This window comes from Danio rerio, chromosome 24, assembly GCF_052040795.2.
Source record: "Danio rerio strain M-AB ecotype USA chromosome 24, GRCz13ab, whole genome shotgun sequence".
Classification (NCBI taxonomy): domain Eukaryota; kingdom Metazoa; phylum Chordata; class Actinopteri; order Cypriniformes; family Danionidae; genus Danio; species Danio rerio.
Window position 1 is genome coordinate 3130001 of NC_141044.1, and position 17500 is coordinate 3147500.

The 17500-nt window shown below is 33.8% G+C and overlaps 1 long non-coding RNA gene across 2 annotated transcripts in view; it reads left to right on the plus strand.

The window, feature by feature from the left end:
- The window catches only part of LOC147830974 (uncharacterized), a 40463-nt gene that overhangs the window by 18690 nt on the left and 4273 nt on the right, over window positions 1-17500 (plus strand). For both annotated transcript variants that reach the window (XR_015524686.1, XR_015524687.1), the window contains exons 3-5: window positions 1110-1180; window positions 5240-5360; window positions 10325-10377. This is a non-coding gene — a long non-coding RNA (uncharacterized LOC147830974). The remainder of the gene's footprint in view (window positions 1-1109; window positions 1181-5239; window positions 5361-10324; window positions 10378-17500) is intronic.

The window sequence follows — 17500 nt, forward strand, 5'->3', positions numbered from 1 at the left end:
TGATCCTTTGTGTATTAATTTGTTTATTTAATCAGTCATTGTTGTATTCATTCTTCCATTTATCAATCTTTTATTTGTTTATTCATCCATCCATTTATTTATTTGTTTATTTATTTATTCATCCATCTATTTCTTTATTCACTAATTTGTTTATTCATTTTATTAATGAATAAAGAAAGGAAAGAATGAATAAAAAAATATTTATTTATTTATTAGTTAATTCATTTATTCATTCATTCATTCATTCATTCATTATGTATTTATTCATGTATGAGTATTTTTTATTTCTTTATTCTTTATTCATTCATCCATCTATATATCCATCCATCCGTTCATTTATGAATTTGTTAGTTTTTTTATGCAGTAACTGAATTATTTATTAATTTATTTATTAATTCATGTGTTTATTCCTTCCATTTATTATCTGTTTATTTATTTATTTATTTATTCATCTATTTATTTATTTATTTATTCGTTCACTAATTTGTTTAGTAATTAAATGAATTAATTAATTTATTAGTTAATTCATTTAATAAGTAATTATTTAATTAATTTATTAATTTATTCAATAATTCCTTCATCCAATTATTATTTATGTATGAATATTTTTATTTATTTATTCACTAATTCGTTCTTTATTCATTCATCCATCCATTTATCCATTTATTTGTTTGTTTTTGAATGTATTAATTGATTCTTTTTGTAATCATTTGTTTATTTAATCAGTCATTGTTGTATTCATTCCTCCATTTATTAATCTTTCGTTTGTTTAATCATCATCTATTTATGTGCTTATTTATTTATTCATCTATCCATTTATTTATTTATTTATTCTCTAATTTGTTTATTTATCCGTTGTATGAATTAATGAATTTATTTATTTATTACTTAATTTAAAAAGTAATTTATTGATTCATTGATTTTTTTCATTCATTGGTTGGTTGGCTGGCTGGCTGTAAATGAAAAAGTGATTTGCGGATTGCTGTATGGTTCTTTGTGAAATGTGATGGTGATGAAATTGATATTTATTAAATGAAAGCTGAATAATAACTCTCCATTCTCTGATGATATATATATATATTTTTTTTTTATTGTTCTCTTTTTTCCAGCGGCTGCCTTTAAAAGTAACTGGAACTGGCAGAGGTGTGTCTACAGGAGGCCGTAGTGCACGCAAACAACAGTTCGTATCTTTCCTTGACTCATTGTCCAGACTTTTTTAGTGTGTATCAGTGTGTATATATGTGTATCAAGTTTAAGTCGCTTTATTGGCTTGACATTTATTACAGTATTGACAAAAGTTTTTTTGTAATATGTACATATTTAACACTTAAATTTATTAACAGCATGGAATAAAGAAAAAATACAATACAGTAAATAAGGAATAAACCAAAAAGCAAAAAAAAAACAAAAAACAATAATACATATTAATAAATGAGTCATTTAAAAGGAAAAATGAAAGAATTAATGTTTCAAATGTAATTTTTGGTGTCGTCCTCTATTTGATTGGTGTCACACTGTTTACATATTCTCAGCTGTTTAGCAGTCCAGGATTTGGTTTGTTTTTATGTGTGGCCTTTTTTATTTGTAGGTCATGACTCATGAACACAGAGGCGATATTTAGGAAGAATGTGCTTTTTTTAAAATTGTTTTAATGATAAATAATCAGGCAAGTGTGCGGTTCTGTTCAGGGCGTAAACAGAAGTGTAGTTTGTAGGTTGAATTGAGTTTGTAGTTTTGGATCATGATTATGTTTTGATGTTTTGTCAATGTGTTTGTGAAGGTTTTGTTTGAGGACGGGTTCTGAATGTCCAAGTTCAGTGGGTATAAGCCCAGTTCAGCCCTGCAGACAATGTCAGATGTGTTTCTGTGGATATGTAATATGTTTTTAGCTAATTGTAATTTTGCTCGTTCGATGAAACCGATATTCCAATTTTCTAATGGTCATACTGGTCCTCAAATATCATTCCCATACAGTAGGATCTGTTTGATAATAGCGTGATATAGTTGAAATCCATGTTTTAGCTGGTATGTGTAATTGGCCAAAGCGGGACTTTATGTCATGGAACGCTCTGTGAGCCTCTCGCTCAGGGTCTTGACAGCGAGACAGAAGCTCCCGCAGGTGGAGATGTGGATGCCCAGATAAGAGTATCTGCTACAGTGTTCTGGAGCTTCTGTTCTGTAGGGGAACTTACATTTGCGTCCCTGAGATCTGGCTTTTTACTGGAACACCATGACTGTGGTCTTTTCCAGGTTGACCGTCAGTGGCCATTCCTCACAGTACTGCTCCAGCAGGGTCAGGCCGTGCTGGAGACCCTCTGTTGTGGGAGACAGCAGCAGCAGCAGGTCATTCGCGTACAGCAGGCGCTTTACTTCAGAGTCGAGCAGAGCGAGGCTGGGGACGCAGTCGGTGCCGTCCGGAATGTGTGGCAGATCAATAATGTAGATGTTAAACAGGGTTGGGCTCGGGCTGCAGCCTCTTTTCTTATACATGGCTTTTATAATGGTAAATATGTTCCCACCGATGCGACAATTTGTGTAATAGTCCATCATGCCGAATAGAATGGAAACGAGAAAATCTTTTAGTTTGTTTGTCTTTTCTTTTTTTATTTATTAAAGCGTGAAGGGAGTAGATACGGTCAGATGTGTGTTGTTTTGGTAAAAAGCCAATTTGCGATATGTTAAGGATGTTCTGTTTTGTGAGGAATGTCACTTTCCGGCTGTTATTAACAAAAGAGTTTTGTTAAGTCACCAACAGAAGTGCCACTGTAATTATCAGGGTTGAATTTATCTCTGTTTTCATAAATAGGTGCGATCAGTCCTTCAGACCACGTCTCAGGGACGTCACCGGAGGACGGGATCAGGTTGAATAGTTTGGCAAAGGCCTGTATGATGTTGGGACTGCTGAGTTTGAGCATTTCGTAGCTGATATTGTCCTGTCCACAAACCTTGTTCAGTTTTAGATGTTCAACGTGTTGTGATATTTCTGTTGTTGAGATAAACGTGCGTAATGGGCTTTGGTAATGTATAATTGTCTTATTTAAGCGGTGTATTCTTCTCTTGGTTTTGGTTTTGGACTGTCTGCGTTGTGGTTTTCGGTATAAAGTTGTAAAATAATCTCTCCAGGCTGTGCCACCTTGCAGTGGTGTTTCGATTGCAGTCTTTGAAATGTTTTACAGAGTCCAAACATGGTTTTGGTGTATCGATTCATTAATTTGATCAATGTTATGTTGATAATATTGATTTCTTTTGTTGCAAATCGATTAGTAATTTTTTTCTGACATTGTGAATATGCAAGTCTTACTGTTTGATCAGCTGATTGTTTTGAAGTTATTTTGTTAGCATTCTGCGGAAGGTGTTTTCTGAGATTTTTGCATTCAGAGTAACGTCTTTTTTTTGGGATTAGCACTGTTTATAAACACGCTTGTATAAAAGGGGGATGGGTGAAATCACAGGAGTTTTTTTTAGAAAGAAATAAAAAGGGATGTTTGCAGGAGACTGGTCTGAAATATGGGATACTCCCATGAAAAACAAAAGCGTTGGCGGGTGTGCTCACCAGTTTAATATTGATTTGATCTGCTGCAGTTAGAAAACAGACTGTTAAGTCTTCTAAGCGTAAGGGCTAATTATCCGGTTCTGTCGCCATCTTGTGGATAGAACTGTCACTGACGAGCGGTCTCTCAGAAATTGTAAATATTATGAAATGGGCATTATTGTTGCAGATAAATATGCATAGTTGCATTGTAAACAGCTACATTCTTGACTAAAAAAAGCCTCAAAAGTATATGTGGTTGTGTAACAGCAGTAATATTTGTCAAACTGTAGTGTCTGTTGATGGCCGGAGTAATAAACAAAAGAGTAAAGAGGCTGTACGGATGCTGATATTACTTAAATTTATCACGGCTTTCAGGCAATCAGATTCGAGATCCAGACAGAACTGTTGTATTATTCTGTTGTTTTATTGGCCCCCCTGTTGATTTTTTTCCTCAATTTGTGTTTAACAGAGAGAAGATGTTGTCAACACATTTATAGTTTTAATAACTCATCTGTAATAAGGGATTTATTTAAAATTTGCCATGATGACAGTAAATGATATTTGACTAGATATTCTTCGAGACACTTTTATACATTTAAAGGCTTAACTAGGTTAAAAGGTTCATCAGGCAGGTTAGGGTAATGGGACAAGTTATTGTATAACAGTGGAAAAAATAGCTTAAAGGGGCTGATAATTTTGACCTTAAAATGGGTTTGAAAAAATGAAAAACTGCTTTTATTGTAGCGGAACAAAAAATAACTTTCTCCAGAAGAAAAAATATTATCAGACAAAGTGTGAAAATGTCCTTGTTTTGCTAAACATAATTTGAAAAATTATTCATTCAAAATAATTTATTTATTGATGTATGAGTATTTTTTATGTATTCACCTATTCGTTTATTTATTCATCATCCATCCGTCAATTTTGAAATTTGTTTATTAATTTATTCATGCATTAATTTAAAATAGTATGTATTTGTTAATTCATTTATTAATTATTTGTTTGTTCCTTCCATTTATTATTTGTTTATCCGTTCATATATTCATTCTTTTTTGTATTTATCTAATTATATATATATATATATATATATATATATATATATATATATATATATATATATATATATATATATATATATATATATATATATATATATATATATATATGTTGATTGATTTATTTATTGATGTATTCATTCATTCATTCATTCATCTATCCATTTATTTGGTTATTTATGAATGCATCAATGAATCCTTCATGTGATCATTTGTTTATTTAATCAGTCATTGTTCAATTCATTCCTCTATTATTAATCTTTCATTTGTTTATTCATTCTTTCAATCATTTATTTGTTTGTTTCTTTCTTTATTTAGTTCTTTATTTATTTATTTATTCATCCATCCATCCATCCATCCATTTACTTATTTATGTATTTACTAATTTATGAAGTAATTATTTGATGTAGCCATTGTTTATTGATTATTTAGTTAAATCATTTATTAAGTAATTCATTGATTTATTTATACATAAGTTGGTTTTTGGCTGGCTGTAAATGAAAAGGTGATTTGCTGATTGCTGTACGCTTCTTTGTGAAATGTGATGGTGGTGAAATTGAGATTTATTACATTAAAGGTGATTAATTACTCTCCAGTCTCTCTGATGATGAGGACGATGATGATGATCATTGTATTGTTCTCTTTTTTCCAGCGGCTGCTTTTAAAAGTAGCTGGAACAGGCAGAGATGTGTACCTACAGGAGGCCGTAGTGCACGCAAACAACATTTCGTATGTTTCCTTGACTCATCATCCAGACTTTTTCATGGCGCAAAGTGAGTGTGTACAGATATATCTGTATGTATATCTGTTCAGGTTTCTTTATTGGTATGACATTTATTAGAGTATCGTCAAAGCATTGTAAATATGTAATATATTAACATTATCAAATAAAGAAAAATCAATAAATAAATAAAATAACAATTGCAGTAAATAAGAAATAAATAAGCAAAAAAAAAAAAACAAGCAAACATAATATATTTGATAATTCCAACAATTACAATATTGATAAAAGGTCTAGATTATTTTAATAATGTAATATATAATAAGATATAAGTATATGTATTTACATGAACCGCTAATTAGCTGCTAGTTAAGACGTCAGTTCATCCTCTCTGAGTACATGATATAGTCTTTTGAGTCATTGAAAAAAAAAAAAAAAAAGAATTTATTAATGTGACAAATTGGGGTGGGGGGGTATTTGTGTAGTTTTGGTGTCGTCCTCTATTTGTTTTTTGTCACGCTGTTTACATATTCTCAGTTCTTTAGGAGTCCAGGATTTGGTTTGTTTTTCTTAGAATTGTTTCAATGATAAATTTGCCAAGTGTGCGGTTCTGTTCAGGGCCGAATAACATTGAAGTGTAGTTTGTAGGTTGTATTGAGTTTGTAGTTTTTTTATCATGATTATGTTTTAATGTTTTGTCAATGTGTTTGTGAAGATTTTGTTTGGGGACGGGTTTGAGTTGAAAAACACAGATATCTTTACAACATGTTAAAAACAATAAATGAAAATAATAATCAAAAAAACCTCTTACTTAGAAAAGGGTTTAACAAAACATTTTTGCAGTTTTAATACCTTCGTTGACATTTCCAAATGGCAGTAAACTTTGAAACTGGTTAATGTTCTATGCGCAGTCTGTGTTTTGAAATATGTATGTACATATTTTGTATGAATTATATTGTAGTATTATTTTTTTACGATACCAAATGAAAGTAAAAGAGAATGCGTAAAGGTTGAAATGTGTATAAAATATATATATATATATATATATATATATATATATATATATATATATATATATATGTATATATTTATTTGTTTAAAAAAAAAGTGTATTTGGTATATTTAATTTGAATCAGATAACAAGATAAGAAATGTTAGTTTACTAACGTGAAGTTAGCACCTGGTCATAAGCTTGACATTTTAGTGCCACACATAATGTGCAAAAAAGAAATAAATGTAAAAAAATAATAATAATAATCATAATCATCATAATAAAAATCTCAAAACCTGTGCCGTTCGTTTGTGCTGATTTGGGGTCTGACAGCAGTGTGACATCACTTTTCACAGCATGTTGGTCAAATTGGCACAGTTCCTTTGTGCTGCTTTTTTGTAGTTGGATGACGTTTTCATAGTTTAGATGTTGCGTAACTCGAATTTTCGGAGAACCGTGAAGTCATTTTCCTCCACAGTTCCGAAATTGCACAAAACTGGTGTCATTCTTTTGTGGGCGATTCGTGCTGTTTGTAAGGTTTTAGTGATCATGAAATATTATATGAAATATTTGTGCATGCACTATATATTAATGAAGTTTGTTAAGGATTTTTTTGCTCGTGTTTGCTGGAAAAAGTAGTTTGTACTGTATATTTCGAATAAAAGAAAGATTAGTATAGTGTATATTTAGATTATTTAAATTTTATTGAATGACTTTTGAGGTCAGTCAGAGGGCTCTTAGCCCCCAAGTTTGTCCATATACAGTAAAGTATAGTAGCATGATTAGTATGAGTAGTATTGCACATTTGTTGAATGAAATGCATTGACGTCATTAGCCATCAAAGTTTATATTGCCAAATATTTAAATTAGTTTGCGCCGGTAGAATATTGGTTCCTGAAGGGAAAAGTTGACACAACACTGCTACTCATGCGCTCATTAAACTGTGATGTCACTGCATGTTATGGTGCGTTTTAGTGTCACGATATATTATTACCTAGCTTTAACTAAAACAATTCAGCAAAGCAGCTTAAGGGGAGAAATTATAGTCTATTTAGGCTAAGTAATATTTAAGTAAGGAATGTGAATATATATATATATATATATATATATATATATATATATATATATATATATATAGTTGAAGTCAGAATTATTAGGCCCCCTGAATTATTAGACCCTCTGTTTATTTTTTTCCATTTTCTGTTTAACGGAGAGAAGAATTTTTTCCGCACATTTCTAAACATAATATTTGTAATAACTCATCTCTAATAACTGATTCATTTTATCTTTGTTATGATGACAGTAAATAATATTTGACTAGATATTCTTCAAGACGCTTCTATACAGTTTAAAGTGACATTTATAGGCTTAACTAGGTTAATAAGGTTAACTAGGCAGGTTAGGGTAATTAGGCTAGTTATTGTATAGCAACGGTTTGTTTTGTAGACTATCGAAACAAAAATTAGCTTAAAGGGGCTAATAATATTGTCCTTAAAATGTTTTAAAATTTGATAAGCGCTTTTATTGTAGTCTAAATAAAAAAAAAATAAAAAAAAAAGACTTTCTTCAAAAGAGAAAATATTGTCAGACATACTGTGAAAAATTCCTTGCTCTGTTAAATATCATTTGGGAAATATTAAAAGAGAAAACAAAAAATTCAAAGAAGGGCTAATAATTCTGAATTCAACTGTGTATGTGTATCAGTCAGTTTGGGCAACTGTTCTTCATGTGTCATTCAATTAATGTGTGGGGTTCCGCAGGGCTCAATGCTGGGTCCTGTTTTGTTCTCCCTTTACTTACTTCCGCTGATGACTGTGAAATGTACTTATCCCTATAAAATGTAGGCTTCAATCCTCCCTTCAGGCTTTGTTGAATTGATTGGCTGATGTGAAGTTTTAATTAGCAAATAACTTTCTTTTCAAAAATTTGATCTGCGAATTAATGTGGTTGTCAAAAATAGTTTTTTCTATTTTAGATGCGTTGCCAAGCTGAAGTCTGTCCTCTCTTTCAGTGATTTGGAGAAGGTTGTTGATGCTTTTATCTGTTATGGTCTGGACTATTGCAACGCATCGTATCTGGATGTGAGTCAGGCCCGTCTCTCACGATTGCAGCCTGTCTAGAGCGCAGCTACTAGGCTCTTAACAAGCACCAAAAAACGAGAACACGTAACACCTGTACTTGTTTGTGTAAAGCTGCCAATCCAGTTTAGAATTCAGTACAGTTGAAGTCGTGTTGTGTGTTCATAAATCCCTCCACGGCCGGCCCCTGAGTATATGTCCGAGCTAATTATTATGCACCAACCTGTGAGATATCTTCTGATCGTCTGTATTTGCAAGTTCCACGGTCACGCTTAAAACGTGGAGGCGATAGAGCTTTCTCAGTAGCAGCTCCGAGACCTTTGAACGATCTTCTACTCTCTTTAAGAACAGGTGAAAGATTTAAGGCTTTTCAGAGGTCACTGGAGACACACTTTATTGTCTTTAGCTTGTGATTACAAGCTAAGGAAAATAAGTGTGTTTTCAGTGACCTCTGAAAATGAAATGTGATGCGAGTTTATGTATTTTGGTTTTATGTATATTCACATGCGTTTTATGTACAGCACTTTGGCAATTATTGTGGTTTGTAAAAGTGCTATAGAAATAAGGTGAGTTAGTCTGAGGTTTTCAGTTTAAAAGTAAATCAGGTTTAAAAGTTAGATTTGTTAATGTGACATTGCTAATATTCCCATATTGTTTTGGCCTTCCAGATTCGAAACGTTGTTTTGATTAAGACGTGTTATAAAATTTATTCAAAAAATTTTATCAATAATAATAATAATAATAATAATGATAATAATAAAAATCCAAACATTGAAGTAAATTGTAACATTTTGTTTTGCCTTTCAAACTTTTGATGGAGGTGAAATATAAAATCAAAATGGTGTAAAAAACATTTTTGCAATTGAGATATATTTAAACTAAAGAAGATCAAGGCAGTAAATAAAGCAAATATTGATGTTACATTTGGGCCACTCAAGTTACTTTTGTCCCTGCTGATGGGGTTAATGTGCAATTGAGGTTGAAAATGATGTTATGTTGGAGTTGTTTTACGAACATACGAAATGACACCTTTTTTATGTGTTTGTGTGTGTGTGTGTGTGTGTGTGTGTGTGTGTGTGTGTGTGTGTGTGTGTGTGTGTGTGTGTGTGTGTGTGTGTATATATGTGCAAATTTGTTATGGTGGTATTTTAAATGAATAATCCTTTTTTGATTACAGTTTAATCAACCAATCAGGGTAATGTTTAGCGCCATGCTGTTCATTTATTTATGTATTTTTAATGAACACGCTTAAAATGAGAATGTAAAAAATATATCTTACTATAATTTCGAAAGCATATTAGTCGAGCAGATGATGAGGTATTTGTGTGAAAAATCGCTGTTTCCAAGGTCAGACAACGCGTCATTTGTTGTATCCGACAGATAAGTTTATACGTTTATTGCTGAGACTAAAACACCGTGTTATGGCAGCGATTTCGCTGTTAAATGAGCGCATGATTATGAAATGGAAAATACAGCAGTGTTGTGTCAGGTTTTTGTGTTAAAAGATTTAGATTTTAGAATTGAGTTTCGGTTGAAGCAAAGTACAAAAAGTAATAGTTTTAACTATGTTATTAGGCTAGTGAGAGTACGTTGTAATGAGTTGGTGGCGGACGTAGATCAGGGTCAAATGGATCTATGGATTTCCTTCTGTTTTTCTGTAAAAAAGATGAGCTGAGAGAATAAGCTAGGCTATTTGAATAATTAAAAAAAAAAAGAAGCAGAAAGGACGAAGATTTGAATTTTGTTGGTTGAAGTTGGAGCAGCAAAACGAACCGGTTTGGACTACATGGGGTGTTGAATAAAGTCATGTGAATGATGTTTGTTATTTGTGATTATTCTTTCATCCATCCATCCGTCTGTATGTGCGTGTTTGTTTGTTTGTGTGTATTTGTATGACTATAATGTGAAGGGCATGAAGTATGTTTTGATTGCTTGTTTTGTTTTCAGAAAGCAGCGAAGCTCATTGGCAAAGCATCAAGAGTTGTCGCTAATGAACTGAAGTAAGTGTGATTTGAATTTTTTGTAGCATTATTATTATTAATATTATTATTATTAGCAGTAGCAGCAGTAGTTTTATTAAAGTTACTTTCAGCTTCAATGAATTGTCAGATCTTTATATACGGTTGAAGTGAGAATTATAAGCGTTGTTGATTATTTTGACCCTTTGTTTAATACACAAAAGAGTTTTTGAAGAGAACAGTTTTATTAAGTAATTAGTAAGAAGCGATTTATTGTAGGTTTGGCATAAAGACAATAAATAACATTTGACTGAATATTTTAAGACACTTTTATCGAGCTTAAAGTGACATTTAAAGGCTTAATGTAGTTGTTTAATTAGGTTAACAAGGCTGGGGTGCGTTTCCCTAGAACCGACGTAGGATGCGTGGTTTGAAAAAAAAGTGTCGCATGCAGAACTATTGCACACAATTTATTTGTGTTGAATGTAAAGAAACAAGTTAAGTGTAATAATGTTCAATTTAGTTTGTTTGTTTAAATTCAGGCCAAAGAAATAGTTTTGAAGCACTTAACGTAAATGTTTTTTTGAGTAAATACAAGGAATCATCTTTGAATATTTCTTTTTGAGTGTTGTGAGGAGTGTTTCCTAAAAGCCGTAGTTTGTCTTTCGCAGATCCATGGCTTGAACAACGTTATTATAGCGTAAAACGGCCATAACCATGCTCTAAACGGGGTGGAGTAGTGTACAAGTTGTTTTAGAGGAGAACCCTATCATTTATTTGTGTAAATGGCATTGTTTTATACGCACACGCATTTAAAATAGGCTTATATTAGTTTTGTTAAAAACATGCAGTCGTTTTCCATACGAATTGAAGCACAGGCTTATGTATATGGCACATAGGGTGTGTTTTCGCTTTAGACATATTATAGAAAAGTTGAATATTACATATTGTATTGTTAAAGATGAAATCACTTCCCCCCCAAAAAAATCAGTATTGTAATATCATAGGGTATATAAATAATCAAAATAAAAAAATAAATAAGGAGGATATATATTCTAAAATGGAGCGTAATATGTATGATTTAGTAGGAAATGTAAAAAAATGGTACTTTAACAATAATATCAATAATATTAAAGAATATTTTTATTATTAATAATAATATGAAGTAGGATATTGTAGAATCTTTTTTATGGTGTAGTTGTACAATTTGACACATGCAAACTATAGCAGAAATTTGTAACCAACAGGCGCATGTCATATACAGTCGAGATGCTTAATAAATAAGTGACTATAAATGAAAAGATTGAACTTAGACGATATATATTTTTTAGTACAAGTTTTGGAGAAGTAACATAAATTCCGCTTTGAAATAATAGGTGACTTACTGATCTGTAAAAATAGATAGAAAACAAATGACACCCAAGAGAGCAGACTGTAATGTTGATTTATTTTTTTATGTCGAATAATTAGAAGTTTGAACGTTCGAATTTTGTAAACGAATAGGGCATAGGGGAGGCTAAGTGGGAATAGAACACAGCCAGGACTTGAAAGTATGTTTGTAACTACAGCTGAAGAGGTGTAGTTTGAAGCGCTGAAGTTTGCGACGCAGTTCGCGGTTGTTCGTTGAAGCGATGGATTTGGCAAAGAGCAAATGAAGGAAATATTTAACGACAGAAGTCGCGACCTTAGTCGGCTAAGGATGGTTTTGGGAAACGTACCCCTGTTTAGGGTTTTTTTCAAGACAATTGTAAATATATGACTTTTAATAAGTAATTACTAATAAGCGATTTATTTTATCTTTAGCATGTTGAGAGTAAATAATATTTGAGGAAATATTTTGAAGACACTTCTATACAGCTTAAATGCTTAATAGGGTAAATAGGTTAATTAGGCAGTTTAGAGTATTGAATAGTTTTGATTGAAACTGTATTTATGTATATATGTATGTATATCTTTGTTGTGTATTTGTATGTATGTATGTATGTATGTATGTATGTATGTATGTATGTGTGTATATATATATATATATATATATATATATATATATATATATATATATATGTATCTATGTATATATATATATATATATATATATATATATATATATATATATATATATATATATATATGTATGTATATATATATATATATACATAGATACATATATATACATATATACATAGATACATATATATACATATATATATATATATATATATATATATATATATATATATATATATATATATATATATATATATATATATATATATATACACATACATATATATATATATATATATATATATATATATATATATATATATATATATATATATATATATATATATATATATATATATATACACATACATATATATATATATATATATATATATATATATATATATATATATATATATATATATATGTATCTATGTATATATATATATATATATATATATATATATATATATATATGTATGTATATATATATATATATATACATAGATACATATATATACATATATATATATATATATATATATATATATATATATATATACATACAAGGTGACGAATTGTATGACATAACTGGGGCGAGGGTAAGATAATTGAAGAAATGTTTGTATGAATGTGAATTGTCTTTAAAGTAAATAGTGTAAACAGTGGATTAGACAAATACATGTTTCAAGAATGATATGTTGTTTGTTGTGTTACATCCAAGTCAGGTCCGAGAAATATTTAGAAGAGCGACTGAAGCTAGTTCGTATTTGCTTTATGGGCAAAATGTATCGACGTTTATTGCAAATAATTCGACCATCGTATTATCGATAGTTTGTTTAGTGCGTGTCGACAGGTATCAACAATAGTTTGGACCGTTTGACAAGTCATGACGAGCGGCGTGTCAGCTTGAAGCTGGAGAGGTATGCGAGACGCGCGGGTATGATTGTTTTTAGCGCAAATGGTCAGTTTGAAGAAAGTCTAGTGGTTCGATAGGCGTCGGTTCGATTGCACATAGAGAGTAGTGTGTTTTTGTGGCATTAGCTAGTTGTGTAGAAGTAAATGGTATTTGTAAGCATTTACAGGGGCGCTTGCGGTTTTGCAGGTGGCCCAGTTGAAGGTGTGTAGCCGCGCCCCTGTAATAGAGTATTGATTTATTTATTTACGTATTTATTTATTAATTTATTTATTTGTAGGAGTAAATGTTATTTGAAAAGGTATTTTTATGTTGCATAAAGAAGATGATGATGATGATGATAATAACAACAGTACTACTACTTGTACTACTACTACTACTACTACTACTACTACTACTACTACTACTATTACTACTACTAATAATAATAATAATAATAATAATAATAATAAGCAGAAGAATGTAGTTTTATATGATGTAAAAGTAGTATCGGTTAAGGACAATCGTGAATACAGCTGTCGTTGAGATGTTTGCGAGTTGTAGTGTAGCAGTAAACGGCACGGTACAGAATATTGCGCTTAAAGGAAAGCAAAGACAACAGAGATGTGTGAAATGAAGAAATAAAGAGCAATTAAAAGACGCAGTTAAATTGAGGTAGAATGACATGATCTTTATTGACAGACAGCGGCTCTTGGAGCGGTTGGCCGTAACAGTTGGGATGAAGGTCGTTCCATGGTCTGGATCCCAGGGTGTGTTTAAGCATGGTATTTTTCCAGTGTGTAACGGTCTATCCCAGTGCAGAGAAGTGTATGGACACTGTTAACATAGGGCTTCCGTTCGGCAGAGTGTAGTTGAAATGGAATTGCGATGTAATGAGTTGTGGCCCTTTAGGTGTGGAGTTTGTGATCAGCGGTGTAGATTTAGCTGGCGGATGGATGGTTTATGCGGTCGGCCACAGTGATCGTGGCTCGCTGGCCCTTTGGTGTAGTGTACAGTCAGTGATGGAATTGTCACTTGTACTTTTGGATGTGGTATTTTTGTTGAGTTGTTTCCTCCTCTTTTGTTTTTGGAGGTCCTTAGTCCCATTTCCTTGTCTCACCTCTTTGATGATTGGGTATATTTGATTGAGCTTTGTTGATAGGTGTGCTCGGTGTTGTTCTTTCCCATGGCCTTTGGTTCCGTCCCTCCCATCCTGTTCTGCTTGCCTTGTGTTCCTGTTCTTCTCTCTGTCTTTCCCTTCTAGTTGTTGTTGTGTTTGTGTTCCTGTCTTTTTCCCCTCCCCTTTGTGTGTGACTACCTCCCCTCTTATTGTGTTACTCCCATTGTCCCCTCACTGTTGTTGTTGTTCTTTGTTTACTTGTCTCCCTCCCTCTCTCCCTCCCTTCCTTCCTTATATGCCTTATTTGTTGTTCTCTCCCTTCCCCTGCCCCTCCCCCCCTGCCCCAGTCCTTGTGGTTTCTTGGTTTTTTCCTTCTCCTCCTTCTGTTATTGTTTCATCTCCCTTCCCTCCCTAGGTCCTCCCCTGTCGTTTCTTTCCCTATCCCCTCCCTCCCTTCCTTGCCTCCTTGTCTTTTCTTGGTTTTCCCCTTGTGCTTTTTCCCTTGGTGTTCCCCTTGTCTTGGTGTTCCTCCGTCCCCCCCCCCTCCTTCTTTCATCTCATCCTCCCTTCCTTTACTCCTTGTGTTTTCCTGGTTTTCCTGTTCTCTTTGTGTTATTGTCCCCCCCTCCCTGCCTTGTCTTGGTGTTCCCCCTTCCTCTTCCTCCCTCTTTGTTTTTTCCCCCCTCCTTCCTCCCCTCTTTCCCCTCCCTCCTCCCTTCTTTCCCCTCCCTTGTCCCTTCCTACTTTCCTCCTCCCTTCTTTCTGTCATTGTCTTTTCCTGGTCTTCCCCCTGTCCTCCATGTCTTGTTGTTTCCCTTCCCTCCCTCCCTCCCTCCCTCCCTCCCTTGGTGTGCATCTCCCTCCTTCCCTTGTACTTCCCCCTCCCTTCCCTCCCATGTTGTGCCCCCTCCCTCCTTCCCTGTTGTGGTGTTCCCCTACCTCTTTCCCTCCCTTGGTGTTCCCCCTCCCTTCCTCCCTCCCTTGGTGTTCCCCCTCCCCTTCCCTCCCTCGGTCTTCCCCCTCCCCTTCCCTCCCTCGGTCTTCCCCCTCCCCTTCCCTCCCTCGGTCTTCCCCCTCCCCTTCCCTCCCTCGGTCTTCCCCCTCCCCTTCCCTCCCTCGGTCTTCCCCCTCCCCTTCCCTCCCTCGGTCTTCCCCCTCCCCTCCTCCCTCCCTTGGTCTTCCCCCTCCCCTTCCCTCCATGGGTCTTCCCCTCCCCTTTTCCTTTCGTTCCCTCCCTCCTCCCTTGTCGTCCCCAGCTCCTGCCTTTCCCCTGTCGCCCTTTCACCTTCCCCCTCTCCTTTACTTCCGGTTGAAGCTGAGTTGGCAAAACCTTTGTGAGTTTGTGTTTGTTTTGGGACTGAGACACTTTGGAAAGAGAACTTTATTAGTTGGAGCGTAGGTTGGGATGACGTGGGCTGTAGAGAGAAAGCTGTGGGCAGGCTGCCGAAGCCGGCGTTGCTCCTGCAGAGAGAAAGAAGCGCAGTTTAAAAAAAGAAGAGAAGAGTAATAAGAGTCGGGCCAAAAAGAATCGGCCAGCCTACCGGGCCCCGGGTCCGTCTGCTCGGGTAAGTCGCGCAGGAGAAGTCGCGCAGGTCGTCGCAGGTCTTTACCCTCGCATGTCTTCACACGAGCAGGGCTGAACACCTCCGCTGAACGCTTCCGCTGTCGCTTCCGCTCCAGCGTCTGGACCGCTAGTTTTATACTCCTGGGCTGATGGATGATAGGACTCCAGCCCGTTCCTCGCCTGATTCCAATTAAGCAATCGAGACTCATCAGCTCTCGCTCACGCCTACGGCATCCCTCCACCAATCGCTGCAGCCACTCTTTCTAATAAAGGCTCTAACTCCACCCCGCACACCGCTCCGATCGATGCTTCATTCCAGCAAAACCACCCTTCCTTCGTAATTCTTATGCTTATCAAATAACTCCAAAACGCTGCATCGCTTCCATCTAATCATTTTTATTCTTCATCACCGTTACGCGCTCATCGTTGCGCATCAACGACAAACTTGACATGCCCAACGCTCTCACTCACGTACAGTCGATCATACATACTCCAAGCCATAACATGCATGCAATAATCACTTTATTACACGTACATAACATGGACTTATCGCGCTGCAGCTTAACTACAGCTCCACATCTACAATCTTTACATTTCACCTCGATGAATACATCACCAAAACCGCACAAAAAATCAACTTGTATCGAAGAACAACCTCACCTACTTTTACCTGCCTTTTTGGGGACCTACATGAAAATCCATACATACATACATACATACATACATACATACAACAATGGATAAATGTATATATATATATATATATATATATATATATATATATATATATATATATATATATATATATATATATACATACATATATATATACTAATATATATATACAAATATATATATATATATATATATATACATATATATATATATATACACATATATATATATATATATATATATATATATATATACATACAAATATATATATATATATATACATACATATATATATATATATATGCATATATACATATATATATATATATGCATATATATATATATATACATATATATACATATATATACATATATATACACATATATACATATATATATATACATATATACACATAAATATCAATATATATAAAGATATATATCACTATATATACACACGCATAAAAACATACATATAAATACACACAAACACAAAAACAACACTTCTAACAATGCATATGGTAACTATTCAACTGACGCTACAATCCTCCTCAAATTTCAATGACAGTAACATTTACCGACTAAGAACATATTCCAGCTTACAACCAAAAACCTTTCTGAATTCAAAATCGCATACATCAACAACCCAATACTACTTACTGAACACATGCTATATCAAATGCTATTCCTTCTTTCCTTCTCTTGCTACTCTGCCTCATCCTTGCGCTCTGTCCAGCACCTTCTATAACTATCTTTACATTTCTTTACAGCTGGACCGCAACATACGCGCACAACTGTAACTACACTAAATATATGGCAAATACAACTCATGCTGCTATAAACAATAAATAACGTTACAAACAACTGACGTCAACAACATAACCAAACATACACACATCTAATACTC